Source organism: Eriocheir sinensis, chromosome 17, assembly GCF_024679095.1.
Source record: "Eriocheir sinensis breed Jianghai 21 chromosome 17, ASM2467909v1, whole genome shotgun sequence".
Taxonomy (NCBI): domain Eukaryota; kingdom Metazoa; phylum Arthropoda; class Malacostraca; order Decapoda; family Varunidae; genus Eriocheir; species Eriocheir sinensis.
In genome coordinates, this window is record NC_066525.1 from 19,758,793 (window position 1) to 19,777,742 (window position 18,950).

Sequence of the window (18,950 nt, forward strand, 5' to 3'; positions counted from 1 at the left end):
GAAATGGTGAAGTCATTTCTGTTTGTCAGAAACATCTGCCATGGTTTCTAATGGGTATGGTGTGTGTGTGTGTGTGTGTGTGTGTGTGTGTGTGTGTGTGTTGTTATTTGATCCATGTGTTTATGTGGTTGAGTCAAGATAGGTGGGTTGGCTGCTCATGCACGGTGGTGACAATGAGAACTGGCATGGAGAAACCACAGGCATGCCACACCCACAACTGTTTCTTTCTTCCATTTAACTGCAGCAACAAGTCCATAAGTTGGGTAATGGCAGCACAAGCCGCGGCAGCCCTTACTTTAGCAGATGACGCCATGTTGATACAGGGCAAGTGCTTTGTTTATGTTGTGGATGTGGATACCGGCAACCGACCTTGGCCGTGTGTGACGCACACCCGGAAAAGTTGGAGTTGCCGGTTGCCCTAGCTGCCGCCAACTCGGTGGGAAGAAAAAAGCCCTGTGTGACACCAGCTTATGGATAACTGTGAACTCGCTCCCGGTTGGGCGTACGGGCGTTGCCCATAGCCCCAACGGTTGGACGAAAATGGCCAGTGTGACACCGCCTTAAGGCAGTGAAGCCATTGATAGGGTGAGCATCGGCGATGACGTCATCGGACTCCCAGCAAATCACAAGCATGTTTTCAGAACTGTCAGCCAATCGTGAGGCAGCCGCCTTCAACTGCGGCTTCAAAATGACCCGTTAATTTTCTCTCCCTCTCTCTCTCTCCATAGCCACAATGTTTGGAGGAAAACGTCCAGTGTGATACTACATTTTAAGGTAGCATGCATGACATTGACGGTTAGTAGACGTGACCCGTACATATCAAAGCAGCGCGAAAGTTGGGGTGATAATGCGCGAAAGTCGGGATTGTAAGAATTTAGGACTAACCGCGAAACTCAGATAGCACGAAACTCGAGAGGGTACTGTGTATATATATATATATATATATATATATATATAGAGAGAGAGAGAGAGAGAGAGAGAGAGAGAGAGAGAGAGAGAGATTCTGTCTCTAAATAAAAAGAAATGGCTTGGTTGAAAAAACATGACAATGGTCCCCCAAGCGTCCTGGTTGGTTGCTAGTAAGCCACACCAAAACACTTTTCAACATTATCTCATCAGCCATTACTAGTCCACTGCATGAAAAGGGCCTCTCCTAATGTTCTCTACCTCTGTCTGATGCTGGTGCATTCCATCCTAGTCTTCTAAATGCTATAATTTCATCTCTCCACCTGGTGTCTGTCTGCCCTGACTTCTAGACTTTCTGAGCTGTCACTCTGTTACTTTGGTTGTTCATCTGCTATTAGCTTTATGTATTCTATGATCTGCCTAAGTCTATTTCTTGTTCTCAATAATCATTAAAAGACCTTTAACCATTGTCTGTTTTCCAATCCATGATGCTCATTTTCTTTCTCTCTATGTTATATTCAGCATTCTTCTCTTCATTAATCTTTATGCACTTCTTAGCTTTCTAAACATTTTGTGAGGTGCCAAGTTTCTGAACCAAATGTTAGGACTGGCAGGATATGTTGATTTTAGCCTTTTCTCACCAGGGAGGGTGGCAGGTTGTTTTTCATGACATTGCTATATTCACTAAAAGCTCTCCATCCTATTCCTTTCTGATTTTTTTTTCAAGAGCTGGGTTTGCACCAACACTTTTTACTAAATATTCCTCTATTCTTTGTAGAATTTTGTTGCCACTAATTATTTGTTTTGCCAACTGATTATCAGACATTACATCTACTTTATATTCATCTGCAGATCTACTTTCAGACTCTCTGAGTGAAGTTTCTCGATCATTGTGCAAATATGTTTGTCTTGCTGACAAACACAAACATTTCTGACTCAGACATTTAAACTTTTAAAGGAATGTTTGATTATTATCCTAGTACAATACAGATAAATGACCCTTTGTTGCCTACTCTATTGCCAAGCACTGTATCTAGTTAAGTACCTCTCTAAGGTAATTTTCTAGTTAATGAACTTACAAACACTTTCAAATACATATATTATGAAATAACAACATATTGAAATTTTAATTTTTAGATAAAGGACAATATCAAAATAACAGTAATATAGCTAATGCACAACACTGTGATGAATGTAGCACCAGGAATACTGGAAAGACTGATAACAAGGCAAGTTGTCGAGCCAACTCATGCTATCCAGCATGAAATCTAACAGCCAGGTTCAAAATATTGATTTTTCGGTACTACTGTGACTTCAGTATGCATATATTCTTTTCCTGAGTGGCAACAACTCACAATTATGGATTGTTCCTGGGGTACCACTGCCACCACATCTACATCGTCCTCATCTTCATTTGTGAGGTCCACAACACATGGTTGGTGAGACTCAACATCTACCACTTCCTGCTCAGGAGAGGCTGGAGGGCTGTTAGGTTCCTCTTCCTCTTCCTCCTCAGGCAATGGAGACAGGGGAGGAGGTTCACTTCTGGGTGAATGGCGGGTAGACTCAGATAATGTGTCTAAGGAAGGTGCCACTGACCCTGGAGTCAGGGAGTGTAGCATTGGCAACTCCACCTGGAAAACAAAAGACTTAATGCCAGAGTGAAGATCTCTCTCTCTCTCTCTCTCTCTCTCTCTCTCCACAATATCCTCAGCCTCTTACTAGATCTCCACTCATCCTTCTCCTCCTCCATCTTCCACAGCTATGGCTATCAAACCATTTTTCTTTTCTCCTTTCCCACTTCCCTTCACTCCTACTCATGCTGTCTCATTTCATTACTTTGTGAAGGAGAAGGAGGAGGAGGAGTATTCTTGCATAGTAATACATCATCTTATCTAACATGGTTACAATATGTTTGATCCTGTCCTAGGACTGACCTGCTGTGGCCAACTATCATGTTTTGGACATGTCCTGACTGTGCCGATGTGTAGTAGTTTCTCTTAACCACTCAGCATTAGCCTAACTGTCTCAAAGTGGAAATGTCTTTGGCCATAAGACTTAATGCAACTGGTTGAAAAAAAAAAAAAAAAAAAAAAAAAGTTGTTCAGTGTGGCAGCATTTTGAAGGAATCCCTTCAAAATCTAGTAAAGGATGGTGAGGTAAGTGCAAACTTGAGTTACAGGGCCTAGTAATAAATCTGCAATTGAACAAAGAAAAACGTCAACAGCTTCAAATTCACCCTGCTTGACGCTACACCCACTACAAGATGGCAGACTGCCTCCATTAAGCCATGCATTGCCACTGCAAGATTCCTTAAACAAACAGAACTCCATCTAAACCTAACAGATAGTAACCTGTTGCTGCTAAAACAGTAATATACCACTGCTAAGAATAGAAACCTGTTGCCACTAACATAGTAACTTATCACTGCTGAAATGGTAACCTATTGCCAATCAATTAGCTGCTTAAATCTCACATGGAAACAGTTATAAAGAAAGATGAATTGTACAGTTAGACAAAGCAAAAAAATATGGGGTCGAACACCAGTGTGTGACGGGTGTTTTATTAGATTAATACCTAGAAGGTTGGTATCATTTCATTACAGGTCACTCAAAAGATGCAAATGTTCTGAAGTTCTAAACCTTACTATGCTTACTCACCACAATCCTGTGATATTTACAAATTGAAAGTAAAGAAATTATTATAACACAGTGGTGACACGTCCTGCAAGGCAGTGTTTACTCACAATTCATCATGATTGGTGATGCTGGTACACAAATTTTGGTTCTATTTATCAATATTTATTTTCATACTCAGGTCAAGGTTATAGTCGTTCCACGAGAATCTGGCGGGCGGGGGGGTGGGGTCAGCTAAGTTCAAGACTGCCACACACTCTCAATATTTCACTTCTTCATATGTCAGCTATTTACTACCTTTAAATGAATTTAATTAAATAACTGATATCCAATAAGGTCATAAGATTGTTTCATTTTAGATAATAACAAATATATTGTGTAAATACCAGCACACTTGATAACGTTGTATTCCAACATTGTCAAGTGTCCTGGTATTTACACAAAATATTTGTTATTATCCTAAAAACGAAACAACCAGAATACTATATAACCTTATTCGATTATTCAATTAAATTCATTTAAAGGTTGTAAATATCTGACATATGAGAGGAAGAGGGAGGTGTTGAGAGTGTGTGGCAAGGCGCGGGGCGGTGCTGACCTTGGCTGACCCCCCAGCCGCCACCTCCCGCCCACCAGATTCTCGTGGAAATACTATACAGTCGTCCCTCAAATAGTACGGGGGTTCGGGACCCAGGTCCCCTGTACTATTCGAAAATCCGAAAATTACGGCCCCCCCATAGAAACACTACAGAATCCGGGTCCTGCCTGGCTCAGCTGTTACCCACGGGCCCAAGTTGCCAGTTATGCATTTTCTGCTGCAGTCACAGTGCAGTGTTACCATGGTGGGGGGGTTGAGAGGGGCAAAGACCCCCGTAAGAGATCAGGTTATTTAAAGTTCAGTTGGAGTAGTTTAAATATGCGTCCCTTAACTATATAATATGGAGGCGTAATGTCATATTTGGGAGGCGCGGAGTCAATCTCCACAATTATTGTTTCGTATCTTATTTAAGGTATGATTTAGAGGGCAATAATAGAAATTGTGGTTGAGAGTAAGAGAGTGTGAGTGTATGACATCACTCGCTCACTGACAATGTGGAAGGCAGCGCTGCCAGGATGGCTCACTGGTCCAGCTTGGTAACACTACAGCAGAAAATGCAAAACTGGCAACTTTGGTCAGTAGAAACTGAGCCAGGCGGGAAACCCGTATTCCATAGGAGTGCCCACTCCTGCCCACTAATTTCTTGTTTAAGGTAAGAAAATGCCTATTTATGTGTTTATAATAGGTTAATTTATGAACAAACAGAAAAGGACGGGCTTTATCTCCACTCTTGCAGCACTCTTGGTGCACTCACAGTTACTGCGGCAAGAATTTCTTTTACACTGTGATAGATACAGCGAACACTATTCTCATTCACGTGGTATGCTCTCCCTACCACAACGTAACTCATCCCGAAATGTAACTTCTCCTTAATCTGAATTTTTTTGCAAGGTGTACACTTTCTCAAACGCTTTGAGATGCTTTCAGCAGGTGTTTTGGTAGAAAAGTGTTGCCACTCACACTATAGCAACTTGGTGCGACGAGCGGGAAATTTAAAAATCATAAAAAAATTCATCCATGATAATCCGTACAAAGCCGAAACCGTACTATTTGAGGGACGACTGTAGTTAGGTTATAGTATATACAATATTATTTTTACAGGTTGTCTTTTATCTAGATAAGGTTATGTTAGGTTAAATTTGTTTATAGATAAGTTTTAATGAACGAAGTGGCAACAGATTACTATTTTGTCAGGAATGTAACTATATTCGCGGTGATAGGTTTTAATCTTCAGTAAATCACCTTAAATAAGGTAAGATTAGTTTATAAAATGGTTCTTAACAAATTAAGCTGTACAGGTTACTACATTTAACAAGAATAGATTACTATTTTAGTAACAATAGGTTAATAATTTAGATAGGTTGGGCATGTATTGACCACACCTACAGCTTCTCAGCTCCAAAATGAATCAGTAAGCCTTGCAGATGTTAATTTTGCCAGCCCATGACATGATGCTCACCTTGTCCATGGCGAAGCATGGCGACCAAAAGAACTCTCAGCTGATCCTTCTTACAAAACGTCCAGATAGGTTGGGTAAGGTTATGTTCAATTAGGTTAATTTATATTTAGTTCTTAATGAATAAAGCAGTGATAGGTTACTAGTTAAGCATCAGTAAGTCACCATCTCAGATGCACTAGGTATCTTCAAGCTGACAGCCATCACCCGCAACAAGCAGGCTGCTAAGAGGTAGCTTGTGCCAAGGCCAAAGCCACTCACATTGTTCATGCTGCCCCCTCATTCTCCTCACATTTTTCTGCCAATAATTAAAGTATATCATTAAATTCCTTGGAGCTAACACCTCCAAGAAGGAAACTATATTGTTTCTGATTGAGTTTGATGCGTTTATGCAGTCTGTTTGTCATTTCTCATAAACGGTCATTCCTCAGGGAAGGTAAAAGTAAATCTAGCAATTTGCAAGGGAAATGATTGACTTCCTTCAAAAGCACATTAACACACGTTAGGAAAGGATACTCGGTAGTGAAATAATTGAGTGACATCTAATGAATGTATACCAGAGGGTCAGGCTAGATAGTGAGGTTTAGTTGATTCAGAAAGTGCTAAAAACCAGGAAACCATTCAATAGATATAAAAAAAGGTCAAGGTCCATTATGATAAACCAAATCACTTCCGAAGCTATAATTGATATATATCGTGGACATTTAGTGTTTCGAATAATTACACTCTGTTGTGACTACCCGTAGCGATAAGTCAGGAATAACGTTAATAAACATACGACAAAACTTAAGTTATGCAGGACCCGGAAAAAAAGGGTCAACCGTTCTTTACCTTCCTGGTGAAGGAGAGCATGTATTGGCCACACCCTACAGCTTATCGGCTCTGAAAATGAATCAGTAAGCCTTGCAGGTGTTAATTATTGCCAGCCCCCAGACGCGACGCTCACCTTGTCCATGGCGAGGCAGCGGCGACCAAAACAACTCCCAGCTGATCCTTCATACAAAACGTCGACAAGAACACAGCTATACATATGTATAGACACGTATTTAAACCCATAGATATATAAATAAACTTGTATTTTTTTATATTATTTATATTTGATAAATTATTTTCTGTATGTAGACGAAGTAATGTAATGTCGACGTTCTACAGACTATTTATATATATATATATATATATATATATATATATATATATATATATATATATATATATATATATATATATATATATATATATATATATATATATATATATATATATATATATATATATATATATATATATATATATATATATATATATATATATATATATATATATATATATATATATATATATATATATATATATATATATATATATATATATATATATATATATATATATATATGGTTCTTAACAAATTGCTGCGACAGCTAGGTTACTATATTTAACAAGAATAGATTACTATTTTAGTAACAATACGTTAATAATTTAGATAGGTTGGGCATGTATTGACCATTGTGTCTCTCTCTCTCTCTCTCTCTCTCTCTCTCTCTCTATATATATATATATATATATATATATATATATATTTACATTTTCATCTATCACTCTATCTATCTATCTATCTATCATCTATCTATCTATTCATTCATCTATCTATCTATCTGTCTATCTATCTATCTATCTAGAGAGAGAGAGAGAGAGAGAGAGAGAGAGAGAGAGAGAGAGAGAGAGAGAGAGAGAGAGAGATGTGTGTGTGTGTGTGTGTGTGTGTGTGTGTGTGTGTGTGTCTTTCTATATATATATATATCTATATATATATATATATATATATATATATATATATATATATATATATATATATATATATATTTACATTTTTATCTATCACCCTATCTATCTGTCTATCTATCAGAGCTGGGCACTTCCGTACCTCTGTCCGCACCTCCGCTCCTCCGGACCTGCGGACCTTTAAACGAGGTGCGGAGGTCCGAAGTGCGGAAGTAACAGGTGCGGAACGGCAGTATTTTAAGTCCGTACCTCCGCACCTGAGGTTTTCAAGGATAAAAAAAATGAAAACGACAAACAGTCCGCGCTCTGCAGTAATACTTCCGGTCGTTTACGCGGTCTGTGCTGCAGGGCATGTTTTCCCGCCACTTGAGTGACGTCACTCATTCAGATTTACGGCCCGGTGTTGCATGTGTACTGAGGTATGATAATTATGATGAGTGTAAAAGTAGTTACTTTACTTCAGGTGGTGGAGATTCTATGCGTTAAAATGACAATAATGATAACAAAAATAATGGTAATAATAATAATAATGATAATAATAATGCTGCTGCAGTATTGCCTTGTATTTCTTTTTTTTAAGGTACGGACTAGATTTTTCAGGCGCGCTTTAATAGTTTTGGGTACGGTACCGGAGGTGCGGAGGTGCGGTACCGGAACGAGTGAAATTTTTTTAGGCGCGGAAGTACAGGTACGGACTATATGTGTTTCGAGGTGCGGAGGAGCGGTACCGGACTACCCGATATCCAGTAACGCGCCCAGCTCTGCTATCTATTTATCTATCTATCTATCTATCTATCTATCTATCTATCTATCTATCTATCTATCTATCTATCTAGAGAGAGAGAGAGAGAGAGAGAGAGAGAGAGAGAGAGAGAGAGAGAGAGAGAGAGAGATTTACATAGATTTACATAGAAAATCAAACCACACAGACCCCATGGTCCAGACTTGGTGGTCTGTCCTTAAATCCAAGTGATTTTACATTAATCAGAAGGCTCCAAAACGTTGCATTTCTACTCTAGTTGATATCAAGTTGAAGGAAGTGACGGTCGAGCTTATTTTTGAAGGAGCTAGTCAATCGTGTTACACTGGACCACTGATGGTGGAAGCTTATTCCATTCTCGCACTACAACGTTGGTGAAGAAAAATTTGGTGCAGTCTGAATTTACTTGTCTACATCTGAGTTTTACGCCATTGTTCCTCGTGCGCAAAGTGTCATCGATCATAAACAATGTTGATCTGTCTACATTCGTGAAACCATTAAGTATTTTAAAACATTCGATCAGTTTTCCTCGGAGGCGACGTTTCTCAAGAGAGAACATGTTAAGGGTAGAAAGTCTTTCTTCGTAGGATTTGTTGCGCAAGGAAGGGATCATTTCGTTGCCCGACGCTGAACACCTTCTAATTTAGCAATATCCTTTGCATGGTGGGGAGACCAAAACTGTACCGCATATTCCAAGTGGGGTCTGACTAAACTGTTGTAGAGCGGGAGTATTACATCTTTATTCTTGAATACAAAGTTTCTTTTAATGAAGCCCAACATTCTGTTCGCTTTATTTGCTGCATCGATGCATTGCTGTGAGAATTTGAGGTTTGACGCGATTTTGACCCCCAAGTCCTTGACGCATTGAACGCTTTTGAGTTTAACGCCGCGCATTTCGTAATCGAACTTCTTATTCCTCGTTCCAACTTGAAGGACCTGGCACTTGTCTACGTTAAAGGGCATCTCCCATCTATCCGACCAAGCTGAAATTTTGTGCAAATCCTCTTGGAGGCTTTGCCTGTCTTCGTCAATGAGAACCGAGTTACCAATCTCTGTGTCGTCTGCAAATTTACTAATGCGGTTATTGAGTCCAACATCCACGTCGTTGATGTAAATAATGCAGAGCACTGGGCCAAGAACCGAGCCCTGAGGGACGCCACTAGTGACCGGCGCCCACTCTGAGTTAAATCCGTCAATCACTACTCTTTGTTGTCTGTTACTCAACCAATTCGTGATCCATTGGTTTACTTGACCGTCAATACCTATTTGCTTTAATTTGTAAAGTAATTTATGATGCGGGACTTTATCAAACGCTTTCTGGAAATCAAGATAGACTACGTCCAGTGATTTAGTTACGTCATAAACAGTGAAGAGGTCGTTATAAAAGGTTAATAGGTTTGATAGGCAGGATCTTTTGTTTCGGAAGCCATGTTGTGAGTTCCCAATTAATGAGTGGCTTTCAAGGTAATTCACAATTTTGTCTCTAATTATGCCCTCAAGTAGCTTACCTACAACCGAAGTTAGACTAATGGGCCTGTAATTACCTGGTACTTTTTTGTCTCCTTTCTTAAAAATCGGTGTCACGTTAGCCTTTTTCCAATCTGAAGGGACGATGCCTTGTCGCAAGGTCATATTGAATACGGTTGTGAGGGAGGAGAGTATTTCGCTCTTTGTTTCTTTCAGCAGAGTTGAATATACTTTGTCAGGTCCAGGACTTTTATTTGTTTTAAGTGATTTGAGGGCTTTAAGGACTTCATCGGGTTTTATTTCAAAGTTAGGCAATGCATGCTCGGGATTTACATTAGTACTGGTGTTGGTGGTAGTGGTGGGAGGACTGTTAGTATTAAACACCGAGGAAAAGTAATTGTTTAATAGGTTTGCAACGTGTTGGCTGTCAGTCACTAGTGCACCGTCGCTGTTTGTTAAGGGTCCAATTCCACTTCTGATCGCCTTTCTGTTGTTTATCTAACTGAAGAAGGATTTCGGATTATTTTTACAGCTGGCTGCAATATTTTCTTCATATCTACGCTCTGCCTGACGCACTAATCTGTTTATCGTCGCCTGGCATCATTGTAGAGTCTAATGTTTTCGGGCGTGCTTTGTTCTTTCTTTAACCTGTAAAACAATTTTCTCTCCTTGACTGAGTGTTTAATTTCGCTATTGAACCAAGGTGGGCTTTTATTAGTGTTAATTCGTTTCTCGCACATGGGGACGAATGTGTTCTGCTGAGTGAGTAAGTGATTTTTAAAGCTTAGTCAGGCGTCCTCTACATTGCCGTTATCTGATAGTTGCATATCTATTAGTTTTCGTCGGATTTCTACGAAGTTGGCTCTTTTGAAATTGGGCACCTTTTCTTTATTTTCAGTCACCGATGTTTGAGCTCTAATGTCAACGCGCACTAGTTTATGATCGCAGGAACCGAGGTGTTCTCCTACCGTGACATTACTGACTAGGTTATCTTGGGTCGCTATAACACGGTCAAGTATGTTATTTTGACGAGTTGGTTCAGAAACCATTTGGCTTAGATAATTTTCCTCTAAAAATTCGATCATTCTATGTGACTCACCTTCTGTACCCGACAGTGTCGCCCAGTCGATATGGGGGAGGTTAAAGTCTCCTAATATCAGTGAGTCGCTGTTATTAAGTGACTGCCTTAAGACGCTGTACATTTCAAGATCGGCATCGAGTGATTGCTCCGGAGGCCTGTAAGTGACAGGTATATTTAAATTGACTTTTGCAGTGTTTACTCGCACGCACAAATGTTCAACGTTACTGTTTCTTGGTGTTTTGTCAGTGGGTTGCAAGTAGCTTTTGACAAAAAGGGCGACACCACCACCTCTACGGTTTACACGATCCTTGTTGAAGAGTCTGTAGCCATCTATGTTGTATTCAGAACTTAAATCAATATTTGTGGTGTCGATAAATGTTTCAGTTATAGCAATTACGTCAAAGTTTTCTGTCAGAGCAAGACATCGCAGTTCATCAAACTTGTTTCTTAGGCTACGCGCATTGAAACTAAGGACTCTTAGGTTATCTTGAGGCTTGGTAATAGAGGTGGTGGTACTGGAGGGTTCAATGTTACGAGTTTGTTGCGGTGTATGGTGTCTATTTACACGGGCGGAATGGAAGGACGTGGCTGAGAGTCGTTTTTTGTTGTTCGGGCGTTACGTACGGCGTTGTTGAGGAGCCTTCCGAATCTGGCTGCCCCGATGGGGGACAGGTGTATGCCGTCCCTATGGAAAAGTTTACTCTGGCCGTAGAAATGGTTCCAGGCGTTAAAGAACTCGACGTCAAGCTCTCCGCAGAGAGTCTGTAGGCGGTTGTTGAGGCTGAAGGCCTTACTGTAGAAGTCGCCCTCGTCCCACGTCCGTGGTAGAATTCCTGAAATCAAAATATTTGGGGATTTAGACTTATACTGCTGGATGAGCCTACGGTACTTGTCCAGCAGTTCCTCAGACCGGGTCGTGGTGACGTCGTTTGTACCTGTGTGGAGAACAAAGAGTGAGTCATTAGAGGCCTCAGCGGAGACCTCGTCCAGGGCAGCTGTGATGTCGTCAACACCAGCTCCAGGATAACAGTAGTTACGCCTACGACGGGGGACTCTGCCACAGAATTCGACCACCTGATGGCGAATCATAGAGTCACCGACCAAGAAGGTGCTCTGTTCCTCGTCCTCCTCCTCCAGTATGGCAATTCTGTTGTAGCAATGAGTAGGATAAATGGCTCTAGGGGAGGGTCTGGCTCCTTCTCTTACGGGGGTGAAGCATTCAGCGTCAGCTCTACCGGTCTCTTGTGACGTGTCTTCTTCGGAAGGTGGCTGGGCATCGAGTGCAGGTGCGGAGGGTGATGAGGCGTCATTTGCAGTAGGGGCGACGATGTTGGCCTGGATAAACTCCTGCATGGTTTCAACAGTACTTGTTAGTTCGGTGATCTTCTCGCCAGCCGTCAGCCTTTCGTCCTGTTGAAGGAGTCTCGTTTCCATCTGCTGTGTCAACAGGGAGATCTTGCAGACGGTCGATCGTCCTGAGAAGAAATGACCAGAGAAGTTTCCTGTGCAAGTCGAACATTTCTTTAGCGCCATCTTGGTAAGGAGGAGAGAGCAAGTGAGTGGTGTTTATCTATTTATTTGCTTTTCTTTTTCTTTTTCGTAGGGCAGAGGGACGCGCGCGTGAATAAGCGAGAATAAGTGTGTGTGTGTGTGTGAGAGAGAGAGAGAGAGAGAGAGAGAGAGAGAGAGAGAGAGAGAGAGAGAGAGAGAGAGAGAGAGAGAGAGAGAGAGAGAGAGAGAGAGAGAGAGAGAGAGAGAGAGAGAGAGAGAGAGAGATGGGAAGGCGTAGGAGGGAGATGGGGATGGAGGGTGAAGAGGGCGAAGGAAAGGGAGGGAGAGAGAGAGGGGGAACGAGATAGGGAGTGAGGAAGGAGAGACAGAGAGGGGCAGGTGGGGGGTTATGAGAGAGAGAGAGAGAGAGAGAGAGAGAGAGAGAGAGAGAGAGAGAGAGAGAGAGAGAGAGAGAGAGAGAGAGAGAGAGAGAGAGAGAGAGAGAGAGAGAGAGAGAGAGAGAGAGAGAGAGGAGGGGGGGGCAATGGAGAGGGGAGGCGAGAGAGGGGGGAGGGGGCGAGAGAAGAGAGGGACGAGAGGGAGAGACGCAGGTGAGGAAGAAATTAAGAGGACTAGTGTGTCTCGGGGGAATACTCGGGTCGAGTCAGGTCAGGCACCTGTGTAGGGAGTGGCGTACGTAGGAGTGGAATCTGAAATATATAATGAATATGGCGGAAAGAGTGTAACACTGTGTTTTGTGTATATGTGTATATATGTTTTACAGGGCGCTACGGCAAGAGGGTAGATACAGGCAGAGAGAGGTAGAAAAAATAAGGGCAACACTTAATCCTGTCCAGCGAAGCACGCGGTCGCACAGCAATCAGCACATCTCTGCAGGCAGCTAACTCGGTTGACAATAAGCAGTACGCAGCACAACGCGAAATAGCACACGGCACACAACACAGCAAAATCTAAAGTACAGTGCAGTACGGCACACGAGGTGGAATCGCAAGCGAGCGAGGTCACGGAAGCAGGAGCGCATGCGGTTTTGAGAGAGAGAGAGAGAGAGAGAGAGAGAGAGAGAGAGAGAGAGAGAGAGAGAGAGAGAGAGAGAGAGAGAGAGAGAGAGAGAGAGAGAGAGAGAGAGAGAGAGAGAGAGAGAGAGAGAGATTTTACATAGATTTACATAGAAAATCAGACCACACAGACCCCATGGTCCAGACTTGGTGGTCTGTCCTTAAACCTAAGTGATTTTACATTAATCAGAAGACTCCAAAACGTTGCATTTCTACTCTAGTTGATATTAAGTTGAAGGAAGCGACGGTCGAGCTTATTTTTGAAGGAGTCAATCGTGTTACACTGGACCACTGATGATGGGAGCTTATTCCATTCTCGCACTACAACGTTGGTGAAGAAAAATTTGGTGCAGTCTGAATTTACTTGTCTACATCTGAGTTTTACGCCATTGTTCCTCGTGCGCAAAGTGTCATCGATCATAAACAATGTTGATCTGTCTACATTCGTGAAACCATTAAGTATTTTAAAACATTCGATCAGTTTTCCTCGGAGGCGACGTTTCTCAAGAGAGAACATGCTAAGGGTAGAAAGCCTTTCTTCGTAGGATTTGTTGCGCAAGGAAGGGATAATTTTCGTTGCCCGACGCTGAACACCTTCTAATTTAGCAATATCCTTTGCATGGTGGGGAGACCAAAACTGTACCGCATATTCCAAGTGGGGTCTGACTAAACTGTTGTAGAGCGGGAGTATTACATCTTTATTCTTAAATAAAAGTTTCTTTTAATGAAGCCCAACATTCTGTTCGCTTTATTTGCTGCATCGATGCATTGCTGTGAGAATTTGAGGTTTGACGCGATTTTGACCCCAAGTCCTTGACGCATTGAACGCTTTTGAGTTAAACGCCGCGCATTTCGTAATCAAACTTCTTATTCCTCGTTCCAACTTGAAGGACCTGGCACTTGTCTACGTTAAAGGGCATCTCCCATCTATCCGACCAAGTTGAAATTTTGTGCAAATCCTCTTGGAGGCTTTGCCTGTCTTCGTCAGTGAGAACCGAGTTACCAATCTTTGTGTCGTCTGCAAATTTACTAATGCGGTTATTGAGTCCAACATCCACGTCGTTGATGTAAATAATGAAGAGCACTGGGCCAAGAACCGAGCCCTGAGGGACGCCACTAGTGACCGGCGCCCACTCTGAGTTAAATCCGTCAATCACTACTCTTTGTTGTCTGTTGCTCAACCAATTCGCGATCCATTGGTTTACCTGACCGTCAATACCTATTTGCTTTAATTTGTAAAGTAATTTATGATGCGGGACTTTATCAAACGCTTTCTGAAATCAAGATAGACTACGTCCAGTGATTTGGTTACGTCATAAACAGTGAAGAGGTCGTTATAAAAGGTTAATAGATTTGATAGGCAGGATCTTTTGTTTCGGAAACCATGTTGTGAGTCCCCAATTAATGAGTGGCTTTCAAGGTAACTCACAATTTTGTCTCTAATTATGCCCTCAAGTAGCTTACCTACAACCGAAGTTAGACTAATGGGCCTGTAATTACCTGGTACTTTTTTGTCTCCTTTCTTAAAAATCGGTGTCACGTTAGCTTTTTTCCAATCTGAAGGGACAATGCCTTGTCGCAAGGACATATTGAATACGGTTGTGAGGGAGGAGAGTATTTCGCTCTTTGTTTCTTTCAGCAGAGTTGGATATACTTTATCAGGTCCAGAACTTTTATTTGTTTTAAGTGATTTGAGGGCTTTAAGGACTTCATCGGGTTTTATTTCAAAGTTAGACAATGCATGCTCGGGATTTACATTAGTACTGGTGTTGGTGGTGGTGGTGGGAGGACTGTTATTATTAAACACCGAGGAAAAGTAATTATTTAATAGGTTTGCAACGTGTTGGCTGTCAGTCACTAGTGCACCGTCGCTGTTTGTTAAAGGTCCAATTCCACTTCTGATCGCCTTTCTGTTGTGTATGTAACTGAAGAAGGATTTCGGATTATTTTTACAGTTGGCTGCAATATTTTCTTCATATCTACGCTTTGCCTGATGCACTAATCTTTTTACTCGTCGCCTTGCATCATTGTAAAGTCTAATGTTTTCGGGCGTGCTTTGGTCTTTCTTTAACCTGTAAGACAATTTTCTCTCCTTGACTGAGTGTTTAATTTCGCTATTAAACCACGGTGGACTTTTATTAGTGTTAATTCGCTTCTCGCACAAGGGTACAAATGTGTCCTGCTGAGTGAGTAAGTGATTTTTAAAGTTTAGCCAGGCGTCCTCTGCATTGCCGTCAACTGATAGTTGCATATCTATTAGTTTTCGTCGGATTTCTACGAAGTTGGCTCTTTTGAAATTGGGCACCTTAACTTTATTTTCAGTCACCGATGTTTGAGCTCTAATGTCAACGCGCACTAGTTTATGATCGCAAGAACCGAGGTGTTCTCCTACCGTGACATTACTGACTAGGTTATCTTGGGTCGCTATAACAAGGTCAAGTATGTTATTTTGTCGAGTTGGTTCAGAAACCATTTGGCATAGATAATTTTCCTCTAGAAATTGATCATTCTATGGGACTCACCTTCTGTACCTGACAGTGTCGCCCAGTCGATATGGGGGAGTTAAAGTCTCCTAGTATCAGTGAGTCGCTGTTATTAAGTGACTGCCTTAAGACGCTGTACATTTCAAGATCGCCATCAAGTGATTGCCCCGGAGGCCTGTAAGTGACAGATATATTTAAATTGACTTTTGCAATGTTTACTCGCACGCACAAATGTTCAACGTTACTGTTTCTTGGTGTTTTGTCAGTAGGTTGCAAGTAGCTTTTGACAAAAAGGGCGACACCACCCCCTCTACGGTTTACACGATCATTGTTGAAGAATCTGTAGCCATCTATGTTGTATTCGGAACTTAAATCAATATTAGTGGTGTCAATAAATGTTTCGGTTATAGCAATTACGTCAAAGTTTTCTGTCAAAGCAAGACATCGCAGTTCAGAGAGAGAGAGAGAGAGAGAGAGAGAGAGAGAGAGAGAGAGAGAGAGAGAGAGAGAGAGAGAGAGAGAGAGAGAGAGAGAGAGAGAGAGAGAGAGAGATGTGTGTGTGTGTGTGTGTGTGTGTGTGTGTGTGTGTGTGTGTGTGTGTGTGTGTGTGTGTATTTGTGTGTGTGTGTGTGTGTGTGTGTGTGTGTGTGTGTGTGTGTGTGTGTGTGTGTTATATCTATATATATATATATATATATATATATATATATATATATATATATATATATATATATATATATATATATATATATATATATCATTTCGTTTAACGTCCGTTTTCACTCTTCCTGAGCAGTTGGACTATTTATGTCTCTCCTCCATTCTACTCTGTCTTCTGCCCGATGCTCATCTAACCCTATCAATGCCAAGTTTTCCTGTATATATACACCTTCAAAATTGCGTCAAACCTCAAATTCTCACAGCAGTGCATCAATACAGTGAACGAGCAGGCTGCAAGAGCTGAAGAACAGCCCTCCCAAGAAGAGTCCCAGAGAGAATATGTTAAGACCCTGTTAGCAGCCAGCCTAGGACATATGATGGACCTGCAATTTTCAATGCACTGCCCAAGGGGATTAGAGCCTGCCAGAATATCTGGCCTCTTGAAAATCACCAAACAAAATATGTAGTAGGCGTGTATGTGTAATTTTCCTTCAGAAATTTTCTTATTATATTGCTTCATATTTTCTCATAACTACGGTATAGTCTAAACCGTAGTTATGAGAAAATATGTGATTTTTAAATAATAGCGAAAAGCTTCTAAGAAAAATTATTTGGACGTACGCCGCATACATATTTTGTTTGGTAGTTCCACGAGGGCCACCAGATGTCAGGTTGAGCTCAGTGAAGGACCCAATTCATCCACTGAGCAGTTCTTTATAGTCTATACCGTAGCTATGAGAAAATATGTGATTTTTAAATAATAGCGAAAAACTTCTAAGAAAAATTATTTGGACGCACGCCGCATACGTATTAGTGTTCATCATCATATCAAGTTTTTAAGCACGACTTTTGAATCTACACTCTTCTCTGGTTATATAGGTACAGAATAGCTACACCTCAGTGTGAAAATGTCGGGTGGCTGTGGGCTACTTCACCCTCGCACCTACCCAGCCCGCGTCAAAAGTTGCACCGTGTAGCAGGCCCTAAACAGTGCCCTAACATGTAGGTACATGCGGAGCTGCACCTCGTGCAGCAGCATCAACATTAATCCTTCATTATATGAGTGTCTTAGCAAATTGCGACTTAGGTGTTTGCACTGTGCACATAAATGTGGTTATAGCATCTTTCATTGTAAGTTTCTGTCGTGATCTGTAGAGTTCATAGAGTCCTGACAACCTAAGATGGACGCCATTATTGGCCCTGTGTTTTCGCCGCGCTTTTCAAACACTAGCACACGGTCTCGCGGCGAAGACAGGGCCAATAATGGCGTCCAAATCTTAGGCTGTCGGGACTCTATCTATCAAGGGACTCTACAGATCATGACCCAGAAACGGGTTACGCTAAATGGAAGAAGCTATTACAAGCGTCACGGCCACGCCTACAAGGCAAGGCTGCTGAGAAGACAGAGGTGTGATAACAGTCAGTCGTCTTGGGAGGAAACCATCGGTTATGACAGCAAGACACACACACTGCCATTGTGTGTGTCTTGCTGTCATAACCGTCCTCCCTTTGTACTGTGACTACTGTCTATGGAAATCATTGTGAGAGAGGCACAGCTACAAGGACTGAAACAATCGTTCACATCGATGAGGTCCAGCCATCGAGGCTGATGAGGGAAGCTGTGGCCCTTATGGCCAAAATTATTGGGTGTGATCTATCTCACAGGGCTCTAGCTGTTGTTACAAACTCACAATGGATATTTCACACTCATCAAAGCCACAGTCTAATAGACTGGACGTGTTACAAGAGTTTAATGAACAGAAGCTAGTTTTTGGTGAGCCATACCTGTCTTGGTAAAACTCTAGAATCACACCAAACTCACTCTAAAATTAACACATTATTTGTTTAGATTGTATTTGCTAATCATCACTCTGGTAACCGTTTCCATTATTATTACTCGTTTATGAAATTTTAAAATGCAGGGAAATATTACTATTTCAGCAGTGATAGTTTTTTTTTTTTTTTTTTTTACAGCTACGGAGACAGTTCAAGGGCGTAATGAAGTAGAAAAAAAAAAAAAGGCCCGCTACTTACTGCTCCAGAACAGAGGTTAAAGGAGTGTTCAAAATCAGCGGTCAATTTCGGGAGGAGAGGTGTCCTGATACCCTCCTCTTGAAAGAGTTCAAGTCATAGGCAGGAGGAAATACAGATGAAGGAAGATTGTTCCAGAGTTTACCAGCGTGAGGGATGAAAGAGTGAAGATGCTGGTTAACTCTTGCATAAGGGGTTTGGACAGTATAGGGATGAGCGTGAGTAGAAAGTCTTGTGCAGCGGGGCCGCGGAAGGAGGGGAGGCATGCAGTTAACAAGTTCAGAAGACCAGTCAGCATGAAAATATCGATAGAAGATAGAAAGGGAGGCAACATGGCGGCGGAATTTGAGAGGTAGAAGACTATCAGTATGAGGAGGAGAGCTGACGAGACGAAGAACCTTTGATTCCATTCTGTCAAGGAGAGCTGTGTGAGTGGACCCCCCCCCCCCCACACACACACACATGAGATGCATACTCCATACGAGGGCGGGCAAGGCCCCTGTAAATGGACAGCAACTGTGCGGGG

General features: G+C 41.7%; 1 long non-coding RNA gene across 1 annotated transcript; it reads right to left on the minus strand.

The window, feature by feature from the left end:
- Nucleotides 1-1,988: 1,988 nt before the first annotated feature.
- LOC127000068 (uncharacterized) lies at nt 1,989-6,636 on the minus strand. Its single transcript, XR_007753768.1, has 2 exons — nt 6,543-6,636; nt 1,989-2,540 (listed from the first exon to the last, which is right to left on the minus strand). It is a non-coding gene; the product is annotated as an uncharacterized LOC127000068 (long non-coding RNA).
- Between the last annotated feature and the right edge of the window lie 12,314 nt (nt 6,637-18,950).